Raw genomic sequence first — 27,599 nt, forward strand, 5'->3', positions numbered from 1 at the left:
TAGGAGGTGGGGGGAGGTGCATCATTCATGTGCAGGAAGGAATAGACTTATTTTCTCTAATGTTTCAAAGGGAAAATATAAAACCAATGGGTAGGATGAGCAGGAAGAAAGATAACACAATTTCAATAATATAAATGCATTGTCTTGTGAAGGAATGAGCTCCCCATCCTTGAAAGTAAGCAAGCATAGGATGAATAAATGTCAGCCTATTTTTGTGGAGCTCTCTGACTTAAGAAAGAGGTTGGATTAAATGACCACTGAGGTCCCTTCCCATTTGAAGATGCTATTAATGAACCTCTATTGACATCACATCTGTTTTATTCTGTACCTGAATTTTTATTCAATGTTACTTCAGCTTAATTAAGCAAACTAAATATTTTTCTTAACTCAGTACCTTTTAATCAATAATAACAGCATCTCATGCAAATATATTATTAGAGAAAAACTTAAGTGAAATAATCAGTGTTTGAATAAATTTTTGTCTACAGTTAAGATTTTGTGATAATGTCAAAATTTATTTTCTAAATCATAACACAGTGGAAACTTTTAAGATACAAATTTAACGAATGGGTACAAAGAAAAGATAATGGGATTTTAGTATGCCTTTGTACCTGAGGGTTTGTCACTAACCGGAAAACCCATTTAATTAAAATAATTGACTATAGGAGAGTCAGGCTGTAACATAATACCACTGTTTTCAAAGTGTACTTTTGAATAGCCACTGGCACCTCATCTTTTTCAAGTTCTTATTAAATTTTAGTTATGAAACATTTTACTGGATTGACACTGCCCATTTAATCTTTGCTAAAGTGACCAAAGGCTCTGAAAGATAATTATTTCAAATGCAGATATTCAAATCTACATCTCTGACTTGACAAGTGATTTTTTAACAGTTGCTGAAAGCTGAAAAAAAAAAACATGGAGCTTTTTCACAATGCAAAAGGTGACTGCTACATAATGCATTTTGGGTTAACTTAGCTTCTGCTGTCTGATTTTCCTATATCTTAAATGAGATGGGAAGAAATAGTGCTTTCTTCTCCTGGGACCAAGAGACAGAGTTGTGTGGCTTGAAAATTCCAAATCTAATTTTAATAATGTCCTAACAACCTAAAAAATACAACCACTGTAAATAATGATACATAGGGACATTTCCACATAGATTGAAACTTAAGGTAAAAATATGTTTTCTATGGCATTTAGAGTGTTTGAATTTTATCTTATTTATTAAATCCATAAACTGATGAATGGTTTGGTGATGTCTAAGACACACAGAATCATTTTCGTAGATGAAGAAACGGTAGCCCAGGAATTTTAACATTTATCAAATCACTAAAATGTTTTTGTTTTGTTTTTAATTCTCTCTCTCTAACCTGGGATGCCAAGTTTAACTAAGGATGACATGCTATGAACGACAAATTTCGAAAGGTCATCACAGCCCGCGATTGGAAAAGCCCTTCATTCTCTCTTCCTGCTTCCCTGCCCCCTCACCCCCTTCTTTCTCTTCCTTTCCTCTTGTTCTCTCTCCTTCCCCTCTGCCTCTGGTCATCCTTCCACTCCTTTTATTCTTCCTCTCCTCCTCCTCCCTTTTTAGTTAAAAAAATGCATGTTGTGGGCTTCCCTGGTGGCGCAGTGGTTGGGAGTGCGCCTGCCGATGCAGGGGAAACGGGTTCGTGCCCCGGTCCGGGAAGATCACACATGCCGCGGAGCGGCTGGGCCTGTGAGCCATGGCCGCTGAGCCTGTGCGTCCGGAGCCTGTGCTCCGCAACAGGAGAGGCCACAACAGTGAGAGGCCCGAGTACCGCAAAAAAGGAAAAAAAAAAAAGCATGCTGTAGAAAGTTTCAATACCAAAGTATTTTCCTTTTATAGTTTTTTTTCTCTTGCTCCACTCATAAAATATTCTTATGAAGATGTAATGTTAAATGCAGACCCAGACCAAAGTTTGTCTTTTACTTATTTTTGATCCTATATTGTCACAGATGTACTTGTGCGTGTCTATAGTTATACATAAATTTGAAAAGTTTTAAGTTATTAATTTTAAATGACTCCCAATCTCAATTTCCTTAACCTTAAAGCTTAATCTGGTTTTGAAAATTGCACACCTATTTTTTTTTTCCACTTAAAAAATTCGGTTACACATTCTTGCTCTACAGCTCATGCTGTTTGCATATGTGTATCTGTGTGTGTGCCTCTGTGGATATACTGAACAAATATTTAGTGATGAAACTTTCAGTCCAATAGTTGTAGTTCTGATGAATGTTTAAATCTCCATTGTATTGATCAAAGATGTTAACTGGCAGAAATGGATGAACTCCAAGTAATTAATTACCATTACAATTACTATAATGACGTTCATTATAGTATGACAAACTAAAATTAAAAATTGAGGAACAAAGCAAAGAAGAAGTGAGCCCTGTCCAGTTGAAATACTTCATTCAGGACTCATCCAGCTGGGATCTCTCTCAGTTTTCCTTTGGCGTCGTTCCATGGCAGGAAAAGGGGGGGAAAAAGCAAAATTCTGTCACTGCAAAGGTAATGTGTGAGGACAGCCTATCCTGCCAAAAAGGCCACAGACCAATGCCTCCTTGATTCTCTTTAATGACCGAGGCGGTTATTCTTTTTAAAGAACATTCCAGTGACTGGTGGAGAAGAACCAGAAGAAGAAACTCAGAGCGCACTCAGGAAGATTTTTTTAGACGAATGATTGGATGCGAAAATGTTCTCAGCCAGGAAATTGTTAGCCTTTTTTTCACAGCTCCCCAGGTTTTCCTTCCACTTTTCAGTCATGTGAACAAACAGCTGTGAAACCAGCCTGAGACTCTCTGACGCAGGAGGGAATAACAGCTCACCGGTCACGAACGTGTCTGTTTCCATCAGTCCAGAACAACGGCTCTCCTTTCTGAGCCCGATCACCCCATCCAGCCAATTCTTTACTCAGCAGATGGACTGGCAGGTGGAAATCTTTACAGTTAAACGAGCTCAACTGTCTGTGTGTGGAGGATACGGGACTTAAAAAAAAATTAGGAGCTTAAAACCTGACACATACGGATTTCCAAATAAGGGTTTCCCATTTCCAAATAAAAATATTACACTGATCTTCTCTCCAGCCAGTTAATGCCTAGGTCAGAAAGCATGACCTGGCCCTTTAGCATTCACATGTCCTTTTCACTTGAGAGCTGTATTTGTAGATGAGGGACCCTGAATAAGAATATATGCAATAATTGAGAAGAAATCAGTGTGACGCTTACAATTAAGCAAGAATGAGATTCCTTAACTGTCTCCAAGTCCTTAGCACCCAAGGGAATTGCTTTCATGATACAATCATTCTTTTCAAAGTGTAAGAGGAACACTTAACACAAACATACAATCATTCTTTTCAAAGTGTAAGAGGAACACTTAACACAAACACAAACTGGCAATGTTTGCTTGTAATTACAGGTCACTCTTGGCTTTTCTAAAAGACATAAAATAGACAGGGCTAGACTGTGGATGCCTACAGGAAATTGTGTGGGGCAATTTGTGGGTGGTATCACAACTAAGTTTGCATTAAATAACAGTCTTCTACAGTCAAACTTATTATTTTTTGTAAAAGGTAAATATACTTGGAGGAACAGTCCTACATGATGGCAGAGAAAGTGGTTTGCTTATGTGGTAAGATTTGAAAGACATCTACCGACTTATCCAAAAATATTTCTACCACCAGCCTGTGGTGTTACCGGAAAATGTCTCACCATTCCTTTGGGACATTATCTCCAAAATGTATGTTGAAATGGACTACCTCGCAGCTCTTACAGATTAATCCATTATCACACAGCACACTAGCAAGAATCTGTTTATTGGGATTCAGGAGCAAAAAAATACAAGAAGGAGCAAGATGCTCTTTGCAGAAGAGCCCTGGGGACAGTGAGTGTCTAGAGAAAGCTGAGAGGGACACGGGCGAGTGAAGGGGGCAGGAAAAGAATGGTCCAGGGGATGCCACTGCAGATTTTCTCCTATATCCAGCTCTACATTCCTAAACTCCAGAATGATGCAGTTTACCACCCCTATGAGAGGCACCCTACGCTTCCTTGTCTTGGTGGTGGTTACTTGTCTGTTTGTCCCTAGCCTACTTTTAATTCCTCAGGCTCTGTCCTTAAGAGCTCAGTATTCCCATAGCTTGTAGCAGTGACCTTGTCCATAAGTGTTGTAATAAAACTTATTAAATAAATGAATAAAACCACTACACCGGTGATGGCTACACCAGGATCTTAGCAAATGGGGAATCAGATTTTCTCACTTTCATACAATCCAGGCAAGGATTTAAAAAAATGGGTGATCAAATCGCTTACCCGACTAGCTATCCTGGCACATTCTATGCACTCACAGGATACTATTACTTTGTCCATTTATAGGTTTTTTTGTTTGTTTTTGTTTGCTTGTTTGTTTTGCTTTATATCTGTCTCCCTGGTTGAATGCTGTGCTATGGAATGAATAAAACCAAAACTTGGTCATCTTTTTATTATCTCATATCATTAAAAATAAATCTTTCCTCCCTTTTTCTGCAACCCACCAGATGCCCCAAATCCCCACCTCACCATCTCTGACCATATCAGCCACACCATACCAAAGAGGCATGAGTGCTTGAAGAATGAAAGGAGAGAAAAAGGAAGGGAAGGATGAAAGGAATGAAAAAGAGAGAGAGAGAGAGAAGCAGTAAGAAATATACGTACAATCACTTAGTTCTTTCCTCCAAGGAAAGCTGTGATTAAATGATCCTCACATAGTAACAGCATGTCGGTTGCTTGGCCATTTCATGAGGAAGGGGCTGCACACTTGAGTCACTGTGCTGAGTTGTCCAGGCTGGGGGTGGGAAGCAGCAGCGGCAAAGGGGTAGTTTCAGGGTCATGCCAGCAGTTTGATGTCTCTTTCATCTTGTTTCCTCTCTTCCAGAAGGGAATTCTTTATATGATTGTATCACGCCAATGAATTCTCTTACTTTGTAGGTGAAACAGGCTTGGATATGAATATGCCCTTCTCCTGGGGTGTTCTACAAAAGATTACTGAGAAATTGGAGTTACATTTCAAGAAGGTCTTAATTCACATTTATTCAGATAACGTTATACCACCTCAAATTCTGCTTCTAGCTACAGGAGTTGAATGAGTCAGTCTAGTCTTTCAGGGATTCTGTTGAGAAACTGTTTACTTTGTCAAGGTCCATGGTTTCATGGGTCATTAGCCATGCCTGCAGCTACTGTACAAAAACTGCCCAGGCAGCAACTTTTCTAAACAGGTCTCTGGAACAGTTCCATTGTCCTTATGGTCTTTTATGGCAGCTCTGTTTCACTTGTTCCTGAATGCATGGCCTGGAAGCCTGTGTTTTGACTCTGGAAGACGTCAAGCTTCTGTACATAGGGCCACTTCTGTCAGTTACTTTTCTCAGCCTACAAGAGCACACGATGACCTATGTATTAGGTAAAGTCTTTGTGTTATTCATTTTTTTTTATTCTCCAGGACACAGAGCCGAAACAGGAGAGGCATTCATTAAATGTTGAATGAGTGTACTTGTCATTGTGAATAAATCAAAACCTATAGACCTTTTTCCTCACCAGTCTCGTGGTAGATTTAAAAAGCATGGATTTTCCAGTTACGTGTGGAAAATTCTCACCGAGAGAACTGAGAGTTTACGTATCAGTACCAGTAGTCTTTCAGTATACGGCAGGACTCAGAGAGTGCGGAACAATTATAGCATTATGAGGTGAACTGCTCTTCTTGATCTTGGTGAAGTGTGTGATAACTGGGCGGGGAGGAGGGAGACTCCTGAGCTCTTCGGAGCCCTGAAAGGGTTGAGAATCATACCATGGGAGTGGTTTTGGAGAAGTACAATTTTATAATTTATAAAACCTCTGTTGCTTGATTCCCTACATCCCAAGAAACCTGAGGGAAATGAAATGATAACTGGAAAACAAACAAACAAACACACAAAAAGTGTCTAAGTTTCTCAGCAAAACAACATTAACACTGGTACACTGTTTCAAGTGTGCCTCTGAAATTTTAAAAGATTCATGAAAGTGCAGAGAAAAGGCCCCTACCTTGGCAACAAAGATTCATGGGATGATTCATCACTTTGGGGCACCAGTAAAGCCCAGACTTCATAGCCTTCTGTAATGCCTGTGGTCATAATGCATAAGAAAGGCGAAAAATAAATACAGTGTTGTATAACTATAAAAGATTGAGAAGACTTTCTATCGTTCCCTGGAGTTTGAGAAATCTTCTGAAGTTGGATACAGTAGAATGCTGTTGTAGAAATTAGGCTTCTCAGAAACTCTTGTGGCATTTCAGTTTCTCATAAACAATTAAGTAAATTTGTTTTCTGTTTCTCAACCTATAAAACTATGGTCACTCTCTCCTTCTCAATTAGTTGTCCAAAAAATGAAGTAGAAGTCTAGTAATAACATGATTAAAGAAAACAGTTTGATTTTGTGTTTAGTAACAAAGGGCAACAGTTGTGACGAGAGCAAAGTGCCCTGAAGTTTCAAATGGTCTCTTTGGACAAAAAAAGGAGTGCTGGTCCCAAATCAGCAATCATCCAGCTCCCTAAAGGAAGGTGTCCTTGTAACAAATTTTTTGAAAAGAAAAGTAATTACTGTGTCCTGCTCCTACTAGATATCAAAGTGTAATATAACACATGATAATCAAAACAAAATAATTTTTGTAGAAGAACTGGTGGCCAGATTAAAATGGACAGAATAAATATAGCAGAAGATAACCTATTGTAGGCAAAACTTCAATGTATAATAAAGGTGAGATCGTAACTTTATGGGGAAAAAGAATTACTAAGTGGTACTGAGAAAAGTATTAGCATTAGGGAGGAAAACAGAGCCTTACTTTATAATTTATATAAAAATATTTATATGAAGTGAAATGTATAATACAAAGTCATTAAAAATAGAAAGGGTGTGTGTGTATGTGTATTTATCAGAGCTTGGGTTAGAACAATACATTATGAACAAAATAATTAAAAATTATAACAGAGTAATTTATCAAAAACCTGGATGTCAATAAACCTGATTAAAAGTAAAAGAGAAAAAACTTAGAAAAAATGCATACTATATAAAATGAAAACATAATCAATAGGAAAAATATATCCTAAAAGAAGCCTGATTAGAGAAATACAAAAGAAAAAATGTAAATGTCCAATGTATATAAAAATATTTAATCTCATTGATAATATACACTTGGTAGATATGTAAGTTTATATAATTCTAAGAGTAAAAAAAATATGGCAATATATACAAAAAGTCTTAAAAATTATCCTGTCCTGTGATTAAGTAATTAATTTCTAAGGATGTATCTATATAAAAGAAATAGAGATGTGGGTAGAAATTTACATTCAATGACAGCCCACTTTTATGTTAAAAGAAACTAGGATAAAATCTTATATCCCCCAAACCAGAATGTTTACAAACCCTATAAAATACTATACAACAATTAAAATAATTTTTTCACAGAATATTGCATAATATTAGAAAATGCTCATGACAGAATGTTAAGAAATGAAGGATATAAAATGGCTTACATGATAACCTTTTCAATAGTATTTTTAAATTGTATACATACTATATAGATAGATATACATACTATATATATACACATACATACACGTATATTTATATATGCATATACACATATATATGTATCAAACTTACAAAATACACACTTGCACAAATATTTGTTGTTATGACACAAATTGTGTCCCCTCCCCAAACTGACATGTTGAAACCCTAACCTGCCAAACCCCAATGTGACTGCATTTGGAGATGGGGCCTTTAAGGATGTAATTAAGTTAAATGAGATCATCTGGTTGGGGCCTTAATCCAATAGGGCTGATGTCTTCATATGAAGAGCAAGGGAAACCAGCAATCCCTCTCAACATGTTCCAAGAGGAAGGGCCATGCGAGGGCACAAGGAGAAGGCAGCTGTCTGCAAGCCAGGAAGAGAGCTCTTATCAGAAACCAACCCTGCCAGCACCTTGATCTTGGACTTCAAGCCTCCAGGATTGTGAAAAAATAAATTTCTGTTGTTTAAGCTACCTAGCCTGTGGTATTCTGTTATGGCAACCTGAGTGGATTAACACATCTGTCTACAAGGATTTTTCTGAATTGCTTTTAATAATGAAAAACTGGAAACAAATACAAATTAAGTATTCATAATTTTACACATTTTAATAAATTCATTCATAAACTGGAATATTCTGCAGATGTTCAACAGAATGAAGTATTGTCTTATGTACTGATAAGACAAGACCTACAAGATAAAAAGAAACTCAGAACAAATTTTCCTATTTATGTTTTTAAATGATATGTTATATGTTTAAATATATAGTATGCTCTCTTATGCAAAGAAAAATAAATATGTGGAACTATAAACACCCTCTTGATAGCATGGGTTCAATCTGGGGATATGGGGGAGAATGAGGGATTCATTATACTGGGAAAGGAGGCAGTTAAGTGTAAATGGTTGCTCTTTACTAAATATACTTCTTCATTTGAATTTTTACAACACCCTTACATTAATTTTATAACTACAAAAATTGTAAAGTCTTAAAATTAAAAAAAAAATGAAGTGACAGTTTTTGGGTCATGAAATTAATTTTTTTTTTAGTTTTTTTCATTGTGGTTTCTGTATTTTAGATGAATATATTCTTTTTTTTTTTTTTACGCGGCATGTGGGATCCTCCCGGACCGGGGCACGGACCCGTGTCCCCTGCATCGGAAGGCGGACTCAACCACTGTGCCACCAGGGAAGCCCTAGATGAATATATTCTTACTTGAACATTTTTTGAAATACAGCATTCTTAAATATGTGGGCATAAGTTTATAGGTTGATAAATTTTTCACAGATGAGACATGTCTATGTAATCAGCACCAAAATCAATGAACAAAGCATTACTAGTTCTGCTCCTATTTCTGTGCCACTCCCTTTCAAGGATAACAACCATTATGACTACTAAGAGCATAGATTAACTTCAAATTTGTACTTTGTTAGAGGTGAAATCTTAAAATATCTACTTTTTATGTTTGACTTCTTTTACAACATTATATTTCTGAAATTCATCCATATTGTTGCAATAAAAGATATTTTATAATAAAATATTTACCTGTATTTCAATAAAGCATTGATTCATTAAATCCTAAAATAAAATTTTAAAAGCAAAATAGTTTTGCTGCAGAAATGCAGAGCAATGGAATTGCCTTTTGTTTTGAACAAAAACAACAACAAAAGACTGTTCTTGCCAACTTTTTTAACAATCCACTTCTTCCTGAAGCTTTCCCAACATCAGATGATTTCGGTGCTTCTAGAAATAGTGCCTATGCTTTCTTCTCATAAAAAATAACTTTTAAAAGCATAGATCTTGGGTAGACTTATTTTTTGTTGTCATTGTCTTTGGGAGCTAAAAAATTCTACTTTCTCTTGGTCCACGACAGTATAGAACAAAAAGTGACTGACATCTGCAAGCCAAAGAAGAACCTGACTGGGAGAAATCATTCCCAAGTCAATTATATTATAAATCTAACCTTTTTTTTTTTCAGATCTAGGATGGAGGATAAATAGCCTGAGAAATTGCTTCCAAATTACTTGAGGTTTGTCCAACAAATACTGAAGACTAGCTGTGAAGATTCATATCCCATTCAAGAAATAGATGTGAAACAAACCCAGTCTGTTCAGCCTAGGGAATTCATAGAGAAGGTTCATTCTATACCTCAGGCCCTGAGAGTGATGGTCTGAAGTTTCAGAGGTGGATGAGTCTCCTCAAACCTCTATGGCAGAGGAACTTAATGAGGTATATTTTACTGTGTACTTGTTATTGTAGGAGACCACGGAAAATGAAAATGTAATTATCATCTTTTTATACCCCCCTGGAAAAACCAACCTTCATGTTCTGGAAATCTGCCTTTTTTTTTTTTTGTCAAAGCCTAGATTCAGAATGGTGAGAAAACTGGCCTTCCAAAGATAAGGGCTCCCACATGGGAAGGAAATGTGGGTAATCTAGGCTTTACAAGGGGTGGAGAATACCGTCCTGTTCAGATCAGCTCCTGGGAGGAGGAGGATCCCAACCGGCTTTTTTCTGCTGCGCGTGGAGCAGCCAGATAATCTTCCTGTGAATCCTCCCAGAATCAGAGGCCAGGATGGTATTAAATTTACATTAGAGAAAATGCCTGAGTGAAAGGAAATAAGGAAGGGGGTCAGGTAAGGCTAGAAGCTCATCAGATCCCAGTGCTACTCCAAGGGAAGGAGAGAGAAAGACGAGCTTTGGGGGAAGTACACAGATGCCTGGCAATCTAAGAAAGGCTCAGAATAGCCTTCTGACAGTCACTGAGCCAAAGACGCCCTTAGTTTACCTGCTGTAGCTGGTCGGGTCACGGGCACCATAGGAGCCTGATTGGGTGATGAATTTCAAAGCACAGCAGCTGGGGCTGGTGAAGGTCAATTGCCTCTCTGTGCTGTGCATTCTCATAACCACTACCCCTTCAAAGCCAACGCATAATTCAATTTTCCTGAAGCTTCTCAACACCTCTGGATAGAACTACTTCTTCCTTTGAAGCACTGTAGATATTTCTGGTAGTATATTTCTCCTCCCCGGTAGAAATATTTGTTTAGGAGCTTCTCTCTCCTACCAGGCTGTGAGATATTTGAGATCTGTTTTTTCATCCTCATAGCCTGAGGCCATGCACAGTGACTAACACTTACAGACTGAATGTCACTCATTTGGTGAAATGATCTCCTATTGTTTTGTTACTAGTTGAATATATACGCTATTCAAGTTTATAGGAGGTCCTATAACCCCAACCTGATTATAAGCTCTCTGAAGACAGAAAAAAGAAGATTGTTTTAATTTTATAATTGGGAAATAATTGTAAATTTACAGAAAAGTTGCAAGAATAGTACAAGGAACTCCAGTGTACCCTTCACCTACATGGAATGTTAACATTTTGTCTCATTTGCTATTTCATTCATTTCTGTCTTCTCGCTCTCATATATATTTATTTTTATGAGTCTGCATATACATATAAATAACATATATATTGGCAGAGATAATTATTTTATATATAGACAGAGATGATTATATAAATAGAGAAAGAACTATTATTATTTTTTGAGCTAATTGAAAGTTGCAGATTTCTTGCCCCTTTACCCCTGACTACTTTGGTGCATAGTTCCTAAGATAAAAGACATTCACTGTTACAAACACAGTAAAATTTCCAAAGTCAGGGAATTTAAAATTGGTTCAATGATAATGTATGTATTTTTTTCAAATGTCACCAATTGTCCCAGTAATGATTCTTATAGCAACTCTTTTTGTGATTCTGGATCCAGTCCAGGATCACATATTGTGTTGTTTTCATGTTCTTTTATCTCTTTTAATGTGGAAGTATTCCTCATTTTTTATAGTAAGAGTACGAGAATTCTTTCTATGCCTCACTTCAGTGTATACAGTGTTATAGCAGGTATATAATAAACATTACATATCAGTATATATGGTCATATATGAGATATAACTCATAGAGAGATATAAGGGACCATGCCAAAATTATTTTCTCCCTTTCTTGTATTAAAATCAAGAACTCAATGGTGTCCATCAATTATATACCCAATATCCTTACATTACCTTTTCAGAATATGACCATGACAATTCAAGTATGTTGTATTCTCATTCTACAGAGAACATCTTCAGGGAAACTCAAATAATTCTACAAGATGATGCTATTAGCCTATTATAACCTCTTCAATTGGTTAAAAATCAGTATTCACGTGCATGGAGACTCTCACATGAGGTAGATTTAATAGAAAATGCACAAACTGCACAATTTAAAAATGTTTGCGAAGCATTCATTCAGAACTGAAATACTGATAGACCTCTACATAGCTTTTATTTAATAAATTATATTTTATGTCATCCATGCCAAATAGCGCATTTCAAGGTGTAAAATTAATTAAGCAGTTAAACAAGATGCACAGGAAAGAAGACATATAGTGAAACACCATGGAATTGGTTTCCAATGATAAGTAGACTTGGATAAAGAAGTTAGAATTATACTGGAGGTTCTAGCCAGAGCAATTAGTCAAGGAAAAGAAATAAAGGCATCCAGATTGGAAAGGAAGAAGTAAACCTTCTATACATGCAGATGATATGGTTTAATATATAAAAAATCCTGATAAGAAACTTCAATCCAGAATACATAAAGAATTCTCAAAATAAAAATACAATTTAAAATGGGCAAAAGATCTGAATAGACATTTCTTCACCAAAGATATACAAATGGTCAATAAGTGCCTGAAAAGATGCTTAACATCACGAATTTCTAGGGAAATGAAAATCAAAACCAGAATGAGCACTTCACATGCACTAAGATGGCTATAATTAAAAAAACAGGTAAGGAGAGGATGTGGAGAAATCAGAACCCTCAATACAGTACTGGTGGGAATGTAAAGTGGTACAGCTCTTTTGCAAAATAATTTGGTATTTCCACAAATGATTAAACATAGAGTTGCATGTTTATCTAAACATAAATAGATAAACATGTGATCCAGCAAGCCACTTCTAGATATACATCCAAAGAAATAAAAGCAGATGTCCACACAAAAACTTGTATATAAACGCTTTCATCTTTCATAATAGTTAAAAAGTAGAAACCCCAATGTCCATCAACTGATGAATGGATAAATAAAATATGATATATCAATGCAATGGAATATTAGTTGGCAATAAAGAAGAAATAAAGCACTGACACATGCTACAACATAAACGAACCCCCAAAACATTATGCTAAGTGAAAGAAGCTAAGGACCACATATTACATGATTCTATTTATATGAAATTTCCAGAATAGGCACAAAAAGTAAAGACAGAAGCAGATTAGTGGTTGCCTAGGGCTGGGAGGAATGGGAGATTTTGGCAAGTGATGGCAAAGGCATTTAAAGTTTCTTTTTGGAGTAATGAAAATTTCCTGAAATTGATTGTCGTGATGGATGCACCACTCTGTGAATGTACTAAAAGACGTTGAATTACACATTTTAAAAGGACGAATTGTATGATATGTGAGTTATATCTAAAGCTAAGAGACAAGCAAAGGAGGACCCTGCAGGGTATTAAGAGGATGTTATCTAAATGAGCCAAAGATGGTCTCTGTGTTTTAATCCCTAGTTCGTCTGTTTCCTCGCTGCAGGCTGAGACTTGTTAGCTCAAAAGTTGACCAATGCTAAACTCAAACTTCTGCACATCTAATTATTTTAAAAATAGCTCAAACACATTTTTAGACATTTAGAGCCTGCCTGCTTTTCATGTCCAACAAAACCTCACCCAACAGCAGCTCCCTATTAATAAGATAGGACCTTGCAGTTGTAAGGTTCCAAGTCACTGCTGCCCTTTGGAGCTCTGATCCAGAGATCCCCACTGTGCTGCTGAGTGACATCACCCAGACATATAAGCTCCCTCTTGGATCTCCCTCTCCCCCAGCATTTCCCTTGGCCCCCTCCCCTTCTAGATGGTAGCCTTCTCACCATAGCCTCTGGATTGTCTCACGCTGTGAGAGACTTCCCTTCTCATGCAAACCTATCCAAGCATCACTCAATAAAATTTGTTGTATATTACTGCCCCTCATATCATCCTTTTCCATGATCAGACCCCAAATCCCTTGAATCCCCAAAGAAAGACTGGGATCCCAGGACTACAGGAACAGCACAGTGAACCCCTATCTGATAAAAGAAGGTCACCCAGACCCTTCATTTCCCAACTCTCAACCTACCAAAGGAAGGCAGCCTAGGTAGGCTCATTTTTCTTCCAGGTCACCCTAAGGTCTGTCTGACAACACTGGATGGGCCTGACACCACCAGCAAGGGGGATGGATTGGGAGTCCTGCTAGTAATAAGCAGCTAGTAGCAGTGCTTTCTCCCCTTGCCATTCCTGAGACTGCCCCCTTCCATCAAGAAATGCTGTAACATGAGCAGGTAAAATTGCCAAGATGCCCACACTTCACTTGAAGTGGTTAAGTGCTGATACCAGTAACTATTATAAGTCACATGTGTATATTGTCATACCCAGAGCAAGCATTACAAAAAATATACAAACAGATGCACCCCAAACACTATATATAAATCAAGATAGATTGTTTGGATTCAAGTAATCTGCAGAAAGACAAGAAAGGAGAAACAAAAGAATGATAACCTAAAGGAACAAATGCAAGACAAATAATAAAATAGAAGACTTAATGCCAACATAAGAATAATTACATTAAACATAAATATTTTTAATATACCAATCCAAAGACTGAGATTGGCAGAATGGATAAATAATATGGTCCATTTATATGCTGTTGAAATTCAATGACATAGGTATATTCAAATTAAGAGGACAAAAAGAATATACCTTATAAATATAATTAAAGGAAAGCATGAGTGGCTCTATATTAATATCGATAAAGTAGTCTTCAGAGCCAAGGAAATTGTGGAGACAATGAGCCATATTACATAATGATAAAAGGGTCATCAATCCACCAGAAAGATAATGATCCTAAATGTGTACGCAGAAAACAGCAGACCCTCAAAATACATGAAGGAAAACTGATGGAGCTGAAAGAATAAATAGATAAATCTTCAATTTTAGTTGAGGACTTCAAAATCTCCTCTCAGCAACTAATAGAGCTAATAGACAGAAAACAACAAAGATGTAAAAAAATCTGAACAAAACACTCAACTAATAAGGTCTAATTGACATATATAGAACACGCCACCTAACAACAGCAGAATACACTCAGTGCCCATGAATCATTCAAGACAGACCATAACCTGAGCCACAAAGCAAAGCTCAACAAATTTAAAATGATTTAAATAATACAGAGTATGTTCCCTGATCATAATGGAATCAAATTAGAAATCAATAACAGAAACACAGGAAAAAAATCTCTAAACATGTGGAAACTTAATAGCATACCCCTAACAATCCCTGAGTCAAAGAAGTTAAAGATACATCAAATGAAAATGAAAACACAAGGTATCAAAATATATGGTATTTCACTAAAGCTGTGCTGAGAGGGGAATGTGTAGCACCAAATGCTTACACTAGAAATGGAAAGATTTTTAATAGATAATCTAAATTCCTATTTTAAGAAACTAGAAAAAGAAGAGCAAAGTAAACCCAAAGCAATTGGACGAAGGGAATAATAAAGATAAAATAATCAATAAAATTGAAATAGGAAACGATAGAGAAGTTCATTCAATAAAACAAAAGGCTTGTTCTTTGAGAAAAATCAATAAAATTGATAAACTTCTAGCAAGACTGACAAAAATAGAGAAGACACAAATCATCAATACAAGAAGTTAAATATAGTATACCCTTATAGATTCATCAGCCAGTAAAAAGATAATAAAGGAATACCTTGACCAACTTTATGCTCATAAGTTCAACAACTTAGAATAAATTGACTATTTCCTTAAAGACCACAAACTACCAAAACTTAACCAAGGTGAAATAGGCCATCTGAATAGTCCTATAATCAGTAAAGTAGTTGGATTTGTAATGTTAAAGCTCCAAAAAAAGAAACCTAGAACAAACATTCAACCTTGCTGATTTTGTATATTAGTTTCCAGGAGGGTTTTTTTGGTTTTGTTTTTGGCTTCTTTGGTAGATTTCTTGGGATTTTCCACATAGAGAATCTGTATGTGTTTTCTTTCTTTTATTTGTCATATTGCAGTGGCTAGAGTTTCCAGTACTATGTTGAATAAAAACTATAAGAACAGATAACCTTGCTTAGTTCTTGATCTTAGGAGAAAATGTTCATTCTTTTATGATTATTAATGTAAATATCATATTAGCTGTGTTTTTTTGTAAATCCTCTTAATCATGCTGACATAATTCCCCTCTATTAATTCTTCTTTAAATGTGTGATAAAATTCTCCAGTGAAATCATCTGACCCTGTATTGGTTTTAACAACTGCACGTTAATGTACAATTATCTCAATAAAAATTTCAATTAGAAAATAAAAAAGCCTGAAGTTGAAATTTAAAGGAATACTGAAAGCATTTTTCTTTTTCTTTAAAAGGAATAAAAGAAAAAGTTTAAGGTAAGTGAAAATAAGTAAAGACGAAGAGAAGCAGTAAGCCTAAGATTAAAGCAGTAGGTTATAAATCAAAGTAGAAATAAGAAAATAACAGCAAGGAGCATGCTTCAGGGCAAAAGAAAGTTTAAAACAACCCCAAGATAGTTATTGACAACATAAGCTGCCTATGTAATAAAACAAATAGGAATATGGAAAGGGGGACAAAAGGTAATAGAGATACAGAAAAAAATGTAATATAGATGTGATGTTACATTTGGAAATCGCTTACATTTGGCACAAACTTAAGAGAGCTTGGGACAGGTTTTAAGACACTTCCTCTTTTTTCCACCCTCATGGACCTAGCTCGGGGGGGGGGGGCGGATAATTTCCTGTCATAGACAGATTCCTATTGACAAGGCTAGCATCCATAGCCACAAATATATCAAGAAGAGAACAGACAGGCCTCGTATGTCTCCCCAATTCACATCTCTGGTCTTGACCTCTATTCTGAATTCCAGACCTATATACTCATTAGGCCAATCAACTCTTTTTTTTAACTAGGCATCTAGTTATATAATGTTTTTGACATGAAAACAATAAATAATTTTATATAAATTCTTGGTCTTTTTTTAAATTCCAGGAAGAAAATAACTGGGACCTTTTGGGAGAATTATCTTGTTCTAAATGCTGTTTCTTTTCCTTTTTTTCTTTCTTTTTTTTTTTTAATGTATACATATATCTATTCTTTTCAAATTATTTTCCCATTTAGGTTATTACAGAATATTAAGCAGAGTCTCATGTGCTATACAGTAGGTCCTTGTTGGTTATCTATTTCAAATATAGCAGCGTGTATATGTCACTGCAGTCCAAACAAACCTTCTCTTGCTTTTCCTTCAAATGTTGTACGAGAGCATCATCTTCTATTGATCTTTCAAGTTTGAAACCTGGATGTCATTCTTGATCCTTCTCTTTCCATTATTGCTCACATCCAAAAATTTACCAAATCTGATATCTTCTACATCTTTCTTTTTTTTCTTTTTAGCATCTTTATTGGAGTATAATTGCTTTACAATGTCGTGTTAGTTTCTGCTATATAATAAAGTGAATCAGCTATACATATACATATGTCCCCATATCTCCTCCCTCTTGCGTCTCCCTCCCACCCTCCCTATCCCATCCCTCTAGGTGGTCACAAAGCACGGAGCTGATCTCCCTGTGCTATGTGGCTGCTTCCCACTAGCTATCTATTTTACATTTGGTAGTGTATATATGTCCATGCCACTCTCTCACTTCATCCCAGCTTCCCCTTCCCCCTCCCCGTGTCCTCAAGTGCATTCTCTACGTCTGTGTCTTTATTCCTGTCCTGCCCCTAGGTTCTTCAGAACCTTCTTTTTTTTTTAGATTCCATATATATGTGAAATGTAAATTGACATAGCCACTATGGAGAACAGTATGGAGGTTCCTTAACATACTAAAAATAGAACTACCATATGACCCAGCAACCCCACTACTGGGCATAGACCCTGAGAAAACCATAATTAAAAAAGAGTCATGTACCCCAATGTTCATTGCAGCTCTATTTACAATAGCCAGGACATGGAACCAACCTAAGTGTTCATCGACAGATGAATGGATAAAGAAGATGTGGCACATGTATACAATGGAATATTACTCAGCCATAAAAGGAAACAAAATTGAGTTATTTGTAGTGAGGTGGATGGACCTAGAGTCTGTCATACAGAGTGAAGTAAGTCAGAAAGAAAAACAAATACCGTGTGCTACATCTTTCTTTCCGCTCAGTCCTTGCTTTGGTTTAGGTCACCACTATTTGTGTCTTACAAAAGCCTCCTAACTGCTCGTGTGAGCAGTTTCCACCATACCTAAGTCTACTCTTCACACTGAAATCTATAAAGTTTGCTTGAAAACGATGTATACTCAGAACACACCCCTGCTTAAAAATATCCTTTGGCTCCTGGAGCGGCAGAGTGTGGTATGCTCAAATTAGGACGCTATAAAGTGACAAGAGACTCCAGTAAAAATTGGATGAGACAACAGTATAAACTGGGCCTGTCCTGGAGAATCTGTGACATATGATCACCTTAATTTGTCTAACGGTGTATTCAAAGCCTTTCACGATCTGCTCCTAACATCTCCTGATGGCCACCGCCACTCAAGACAGACTGTGTAAGTTGGAGGTCTCAAGGCAAGATAAAAATATGATGACCCTTGATCAAAGGTTAAGAATTTCAACTTGGCCACAGCAAAGCATTAAACCAAGCATGGGGCTCTTTGGAGCATAGGGCTATGAGTTAGTATGCAGGTCACATGTCAATGAAATTTCCCTGTGCCCATCCCTAGAATTATCCATTTCTACTATTTAGAAATTCTCACTCCTTTGCAGATATACAATACCCTCTCCTAACTACTTATCTCTTTACTCTCTATTACACCTTCTTAGAATGCCTTTCTATGTTTCTTCTGTTTCTAAACATAGCACAAGGCATAACTGAAATCATACCTCTTGAATCAAATCTTCCCTATGTTTCTCCACCAATTCAGTGATTCTTTCCCATATGTTAATTATTATACGTCTATTATAATATTTACCATTGTTGAGCATACGAGATTGCCTTTCATGATATCTTTCTCAACATATCTTTGAGCAATTTTATCCTAACTATTTTAAAGTCTCTGATAAATCCAAGATCTGGACCATCTTTGTGTCTACTTCTATTGACTTTTTCCTTTATTGAGCATGGGCCCCATTATCTTGTTTTTTAATGTCTCCCGATGTTTTATTATATGAAAGATATTTTGTATAAAAGAATAGTGGAAGCCTAAAATAATATTAAGTTCCAAAAAAAGTTATTTCCCCTTTTTTGCTTGGGTGCAAGAGTGGAAGACCGCATCAGTATGATATGCAGTTGAGCTAGGCTGCCTCTGAGCACTGGCTTCATGTGTTTTGAGGAAAGATCTAGACTTTCTTCTCAGGATAGCTTAGGGTCTGAGCACTGGTGAGATTAGGGAGTTTTCTTTGTGCCTTAGAACTGAGCCGCCATCTCTCTGTACCATGAATGATAACTCTGTTTCACAGCTCAGCTGCCAACTTTTTGGATTCACTGGGAAGAAGTCTTTTCTCTCTGGCATCATCCCTGGATTCCAACTCTGGAGATATCTTTCCACCCTGACTCCCATTCTTCAGCCTTATTAGGTCAGCAATTTTACATTCCATGAAAGATGGGTCTCAAACCTTTCCTTCCTGTCCTGCCCCAGCCTATGTGGCTGAGAGAGCTGTGTGTCTCAGCTTCCATACCAATCGTCCTCTTCCCCTCTAGTGGGTGCTGTCTACTTAGAGGAGGCTCTGTGTACCTCAGGGGGTATTTCTCTCAGCTCTCCTGACGTGTCCCCAGCTTTCTGGCATAGTACTCTCAAGCACTAGGTGAAGATTTGTGGGAAATATTTGGTGGGTGGGTGCAGATTTGCTCTGTGGTTTAGGCCCCTTGGAAATCTAATCTCTCGCGCCAGCCTACAGACAGCCATTAAAAATTTATTAAAAGTTTAGCTGGTTTCTCCTTAACCCCTTCTATGGCTTGTACCTCCTCCTCCGCTATGGAACTCTTCTTTCTTGTGAAGAGCTTGTCATTCTTCTGGAAATCAGTTTATTAAGGTTTCATCGCATCCTCAGCTTTCTGAAGGATTAAGAAAAGAACTATGTGTTTTTGAAGGTTATCCAGGTTCTTTTGGTTAGGATGAAAACAAGGATTTCCTGTGACTTTCTATATCATAACCAGAAGTAAAGGTCCCATGAATCTTTTTATATCCCCTTAGTAACACATTTAAGATTCTGAGATGTGAAATAATTGCTATTCAAGAAAAGAATTCTCTTATATGTGAAATGCTTCCTTGTACAATCATTTTCTTAGATAGCAAGTTGATTTTTTTTTTTTTTAGTTTAAAAGATGAATGATGATAGACTATTAGATTAGGTGAAGTGAAATTTCAAATTTACTATTTCTTTGACCCATGGTTGACCTTCAAATCGATACCTACATCATTACCTACCTCTCTTATTTCAGAGAATAAGATGACCTGTCCAATTTAAGATTTTTAAAGAAGAAAGTTCCAAATCTTTCCCTCCAAATCAGTATTTATTCTACTGCTTTTCTCACTGCACTGTCAGAAATTATAGGTATTTGACCTTATTACTTTCTGGCTTTTGGAAGTGGAACCTCAGTCTTAATAAGAGAACTAGGTGGACAAAGAAACTGGTTTACATATTCTTTTCCCTTCTCCAAATATATCATGCTGTTTATTTCTGGAGAATGTAATCTCCCTCTATATTTCTTACAGTCTTCTTATAGTCATGGTACCCAGTCACTATGCAAAAAAACAAATTTACTCCAGTTAAGGTGTGAAATGGGTGGCAAATTGTTTCTCGAACTTCATGGGCAGAGCATAAACATATACATTTAAGATTGTCCTGTGAGCTTCTTGATAACCCTCTGATCAAGCTTCCATGCTGTGTTCAGTGGATCCCTGTTACCTAATGAACAACGTCTCAACTAGTCAGCCTATCATTAAAGGATCTGCATATTTTTATACTGCCTGCCTTTCTAGCCTTTTCAACTTCCACAAGTCCCTTATATTCTGGTCCTATCAATCTATTTACTATTCGCTAAACATGAGGATGAAACTTGATGGGTGAAGAAACACCAGACTTAGAGTAGGAAAACAAAGTTGGGGAATTTATATAACCTTGACAAGTTTCTAAACCTGCTTAGACCTAATATTGTTATATCCTTGTCCATACTATGAAAAGGCTAGAATCGAGGATATCAAAGTTCTCTTCAAATTCTAACATATTTCAGTTAAGTGCCTTTTTGCTGTTCCAACTTTATTTCATTTATTTACATTTTGATATTGAAATAGTCCAAGTAAGAGGTATTGGCATAATTACCTTAGGAAAGAATTGCCCAAGGTAAGATAGTATCATGGGTAAATATGTCTTGAAATACTCAATGGTTCAACTTAGAAATCTAATTATTTAAATTTATTTTAAGAAGAATGCAATACAACATTTGTTTCTTATTGGTTTTGATGTTAATAAACTGCAACAAAACCAGTTTTAAAATTTAAGTTCTCAACTTTAGTTATGCTTTTAAAGAAAAGACATGAAGAGAAACATTGACTTTGTTTATAATAACACTTGGTACATGATTCCACCTGGATTACAGGACTTTTCACCATATTTCCATATTTAGGGAGTGCATACAAACTGTTTCCAGAAGTTTCTCATCCTCCAGTCTCGCTTAGAAAGTAGCTAGACCATTTGTCAACAAACTAGAGTGTTTTCTGCTGAGGTAATTTACTAACCAGATGCTGAAATGGTCATTTCATGCTAGGGTACATTCTGCAGCCAGAGACTACACTTCTATTTCAGAGTTTATGACGAATCTTCCATGTTTTTTGAGCATCTCCAGACACTGAGAGTGGTGAGACACTGTTTTTAAACAGATAATATATCTGGATTGGTTCCCCTCAAAGTAGGTCTAGGAGACACCTACCTACTTCACCCAGACACTAAATCTAACACAGGTTTCCTCTTTGGGCCCCTCTTTGCTTTCAGCATCACTCATGCCCACCAATAACAAATGAATGCCTTCAGTTAATTTCTATAAGTCAATTTAGAAGAACTATTACTGGTAATTTAACTGAATATAGAGTGGCTTCTTCTGAAGATGTTCAGAGCCAACAATCTATGGGTTTTGCTTGAAAAGAAATTAAGCCCTTGATCCAAAATTTTGCTTGCATGGGATTCTTTTGGTGCTTTGGCTGTAGTAACAATTTCAGATCACTGAATATCTACTCCACTGAAGCGGTCACTGACTGATGACACCAAGGAGTCAAGTCGTATTCCTTGAACATATGTTATTCATTAACATAACCACAGTCACTTAGAAGTATAGGCATTGACAAAATATTAAATGAAAATGATTTTAGCATTTTCATTGGAAAGGGGTAAATAAATGAAATCTGAAATTCCTAGTTTTGAGGAGGACTTACAATATACATACTCTGTATGTTCTCCAGTTAGATTTAATCTCATGATAGCCTTGTGAGAGGATCATTCACCTTTTAAGAACAACAGAAATGAGGTACAGAAATACCCAGCTCCTTCCCCAGGTCACTCAACCAGGTCTGACTCTAAAGACCTGAGCTTTCTTTCAAGACAACTCGAGACTTCCACCTAAGTCATTTCTGTCCCTTAGGAAGTTCCCTTTTATTTAAACAGTTGAAGACACCTCAGTTTCATCTGAGAGTTAGGTGAGGGGTTAAGATGACTCAAAAGCATCAGGAGAGAAAAAAATTATTTTCTTCCAAGACTTCAAATGTCTCTCCTTGAAAATGGTTAACTTTAAACAATTTAAATCAAACAAACACTTCAGTGTTTAAAAAAAAGTAAAAGGCAGTGGAAGGAAGAAAAACTTTTGAAAATTTAAATAAAACAACAAAGATACAAGAAAGTTATAGAAGTGAGGGATTTGTTCACCCATTTTCTGTGAGCCTCTATTTTTTTAAAAAAATCTTTTCTTTTTAGTAAAGAAAGGTAAGGCAAGGTTAAAGATGCACATCTAAGCAAAGACGGTAGAGTGTATGGATGGAACTTAAACTATCTTAGCTATCTAATTCATGGCACTGAGGTAAAAATAAATTGAGCTTTATTCTGTTTTGAGCTATGGATAAGTGTCCTAAATAAATTTTGGTGAATATATATTTATGTTTCTCTATTAAATTAGCTCTTATTTCTCTATCTTGGCATATATAGAGATGGGTCCTAATAAAATTAAGAGCTTGACAGAGAAAATAAATAGTTTCATTCATTAACAATTAGGCAAACTCATGATTGACATATGGATTTGTTTATCTTATTAGAGTTATGGACAGAGCTGGACACGAGAAGAACAAGAAAAATCTTCTAGTTTTGTCTACCTGAAGGAATCAAAAACGCATCTCCTAAAAGTCAAAACCAAAAAGACCTAAAAACAATGAACAGAGAGGAGTGAATTAAACACAAATTATAGAAATTCTTAAGCATCCCAGACTTATTTTTTGCTGCAAGCAGCAGTGTAGGATATCAGTCCTTTCTACAATCTGGATGCTCCCTAGTTTCAGGTTGTGCTATGAAACTGGAAGCTCCCCAGAAGCTGTGGGCACATAGTTTCCCTGGGCAGTGAGGGAGGCATGAGGAGGGATCATTATTCTTTCATGTGCCACTAATATTCACATCACTGGTGTCATTATTCACTGAGTGATGAGTAAGAAGAATCACTTTTTCTCCAACTCATTACACACAGTCTGGCACTGGAAACATTTCATTTTCAACAAGAAAGCAAAGGCCCAGGTGTTACTGAAAATGCAGATATTGTAACTGTGGACATAAATCTAATTGTTCCTATAAGTCTCTTCAATTACTCAATACCAAAAAGAAAAAAAAAAGTGCCATTCTTTGAGCCACAGCTACTATAAACTGTAGATGAAACATACTATCCTCTAAGTTAGGTACAAATTACTGGTTATACTTTCTTTTACAGAAATGTTTTATATATATAATTTGTATGTGTGTGTCTGGTATACAACTCATTCTGTGTAAAGGATACAGAAATTGAAGTATTCATGTAAAATTAATTCTATATCCTATATTTGCTCTATATGCGTAGTAAATTGTAACTAACTGCTTAATTTCCTAGAGGCAAATGTAAATCACTATACATACAAGTGGGGCTATTTTATGTTAGTTAGGAAACCATGACCATAGATTCTTCAATGATCTTTTGGAAAGGAATAAGTGGTAGATGAAAACTCCTTTCTAATAGCATTTAATATCCAACCTTAAAACCTCACTGTAGCTCCTCTCTTAACTTGACTAATTTTAGATAATAAATTAATACATAGGACTTCAATTCACAGAGAAAAGCAAACCTTCCATAAAATTTAGTTTTATAAAGAAAAATGAAAATGATAAATTTGTCAATTTAGATGTCCATTTTTCTCCTTTATTCACACTTATATTTAATAGCTAAGGGAAAAAAGAGATGGCTTAAACATGATATGGCAGTAAGCTCATGAAAACAACTTTGAAAAGTATGAAGTAATCTATCACTTACCTCAGAAAAAAATCTAGACATTTTGCATTATCAAAACTAACTAAATATATGCCTTTCCTGATTTCTATTACGTTTGCGTAAAATACTGTCCCAATTGTTTCAGTCATGGTGAGAGTGAGATGTTGTGTGATAGCCATTGAGACCTGACCACTTAGTCTAAGATACAACCATTTTTATTATTTATTAATTTTTTTGAGATTCCAGATGTGTCTAAGCTGCTTCTTAAAAAAATTTTTGTTGGAGTATAGTTGCTTTACAATATTGTGTTAGTTTCTACTGTATAGCAAAGTGAATCAGCTATATATACACATATATCCCCTCTTTTTTGGATTTCCTTCCTATTTAGGTCATCACAGAGCACTGAGTAGAGTTCCCTATGCTATACAGTAGATCCTCATTTCTATTTTATACATAGTATCAATAGTGTATGTATGTCAATCCCAATCCCCAATTCACCCCACCACCCCGCCCCGGCATCCATAACACTTGTCCTCTATGTCTGTATCTCCACTTCTGCCTTGAAAATAAGATTGTCTATACCAATTTTTTCAGCTTCCACATATACACGTTAATATATGGTATTTGTTTTTCTCTTTCTGACTTACTTTGCTCTGTATGACAGTCTCTAGGTCCATCCATGTCTCTACAAATGACCCAATTTCGTTCCTTTTTATGGCTGAATAATATTCCATTGTATATATGTACCACATCGTTAACCCATTCCTTTGCTGATGGACATTTAGGTTGTTTCCATGTCCTGGCTATTGTAAACAGTGCTGCAATGAAGAGTTACAACCATTTTTAAACTGTGGTTCCTGATCTTGGTTTCTAATTTCCATTTCTCTGAGACTTTTATAAAAATGACCAATGATCAGGCTGCATCCCAACTAATTGAATAATAATTTCTGGTTCTGTATACCAGGCATCAGAATTTCCTATAATGCCCCAGTTTTCTACCTTAAAGCCAGAGCTGAAAAGTCGCATTGTCTTTCAACAATGTAAGAGAACAGCAGCAACGTGGATGGACCTAGAGATTGGCATACTGAATAAAGTAAGTCAGACAGAGAAAGCCAAATGTCGTATGATATAACTCATATGTGGAATCTGAAAAAAAGGTACAAGTGAACTTATTTACAAAACAGAAGTAGTCACAGATGTAGAAAACAAACTTACGGTTACCAGGAGGTAAGGGGGGGAGGGATAAATTGGGAGATTGGGATTGACATATACATACTATTATATGTAAAATAGATAACTAATAAGGACCTACTGTTTAGCACAGGGAACTCTACTCAATACTCTGTATGGGAGAAGAATCTAAAAAAGAGCGGATATATGTACATGTATAACTGATTCACTTTGCTGTACATCTGAAACTAATACAACATTGTAAATCAACTATACTCCAATAAAAATTAAAAAAAAAAAACAATGTAAGGGAACAAAGTTGTTAAAGGGTAAAATACAGAGGAACAACAACAAAAATCCCTCTGACTTGTACAGTGGATTGAGTTCCAATAGTCTTTCAGATAAACGAGGAACTTTTCCATTACTAGCCAATAATAACAGTTGACCATGTTTTCCCCTTAGATTGAGAAGCCATTTAAAGAATTATATTTAGATGGAAGAGATCCAGCAAATAAGCTGCTGCATGTTTAAGTAGCTTCTCCTACACTGCATCCAAGGGTTGGCAAATATATTCATTTATTCATCAAAAACTTTTGTGGGTTTAATGATTATGTGCCAGGAATCATTCCCAGATGGAATCATGGAATTGAGTCAAACATAATCTCTCCATTCAAGTAATTTATAGCGTGAATTGGTGTGTTTATTCAACATATATAATTAAGTCTTGTTATATACCCAAAACTGTTCTAAGCTCTAGGAAACCTCGGAAAACTACGTAGAAAAAAAAAAAATTCCTACTCGGAGCTTAGTTTCCAGGGGGAGCAAGAAGAAACAAAATAGAAAATATTAGTTGCGAAGAAAATGAAAGCAGTGAAGGAGAATAGAGAATAAGTATAGGAAAAGAGTTACGTACAAGGTCAAACGGGATGGATCGTTGAGAATGGTCTCAGTGAGAATGTGACATTAACTAAACACCTGGAGGGGAGAAAGTGTAAGCCATGTGATTACAGTAAGTGCCATACATATGAGAGAGTTCTGTTCAGAGTACGTTTGTAAGTCCAATTTGTTCGTAAGTTCAACAAAGTTAGCCTAGGTACCCAACTAACACAATCGGCTATATAGTACTGTACTGTAACAGGTTTATAATACTTTTCACACAAATAATACATAAAATACAAACAAAAAACCAAAACATTTTAATCTTACAGTACAGTACCTTGAAAAGTACAGTGGTACCAGCTACATCACCGCTGGTTTTACACTTGCTTCCGAACATCCTGGGCTTGAAATAAAGATACTGTACTCTATAAAGTACACAAAATCACAACTACTTGTAGAGGATGCACACACACGACAGTGTACACCAGACATGTGAACTAACTTACATGACTGGGCACGCGAATGCACATTCACATCTTTGAAAGTTCGCAACTTGAAGGTTCTCATGTGGGGGACTTACTGTGTTTGGAGAAGAGTTTCAGGTGGAGAAAAAGATAACTGCAAATGCCCAGAGCTGGGAACTTGTCTGAGGAGTCCAATGAAGATCGAGGAGGCCAGTCGGTGAGGCTGGAGCAGAGGGAGAGGAAGATGAGTGTGAGAAGAGAGAGGCCATATGAGGCAAGGCTTTGTCAGGACTGAATGAGCTGGGGAGCCCGGGAAGGGCCTTGAGGAGAGGATTGACAAGATCTGACATTCCACGCATGGTCACTGTGCTGAGGATTGAGTGAAGAGAGCAAACATGGAAGAAGGAGTCCAGGGAGGCTATAGTAAGATTCCAGGGGTGATATGCCCTCTGGGGAAGCATTCTGGAAGTGTAAAGAAAAGGGTGTATGGCTCTACCAAAGAGTGCAGGGGCACCTTCATATAGATTTTGTGTGTCCTGTGAGCCTTCAAATAATGAGTAAGAATAGACCATCTGGAAAGGAGGAAAAAAACATTCCTCAAAAATGGGAAATAAACAGAAGTATGAACCATCGCAGTGCATTTAGGTGCTTGCTGTGTATGACGGTGCAGGAAGCACGGCGTGGGTAAGGAAATTGGGCTGGGAATGGAGAGTGAAGAACCTTGGGTACCATGCTGAGCAGCTGGACTTTATAATATAAGCAAGCAAGGTATGTTGAATGTTTTTACGTAATCTGGAAACAATGTGTAAGAAACATTAGAACGAGGAGCAGTTGGAGAGAGACACCAATGAGAAGATTCTTGCCACAGGTACTGTCTAGTAGAGAACTCAA

The sequence above is a fragment of the Neophocaena asiaeorientalis genome, unplaced genomic scaffold (assembly GCF_003031525.2).
Source record: "Neophocaena asiaeorientalis asiaeorientalis breed wild unplaced genomic scaffold, Neophocaena_asiaeorientalis_V1.1 scaffold253, whole genome shotgun sequence".
NCBI classification, from domain to species: Eukaryota; Metazoa; Chordata; class Mammalia; order Artiodactyla; family Phocoenidae; genus Neophocaena; species Neophocaena asiaeorientalis.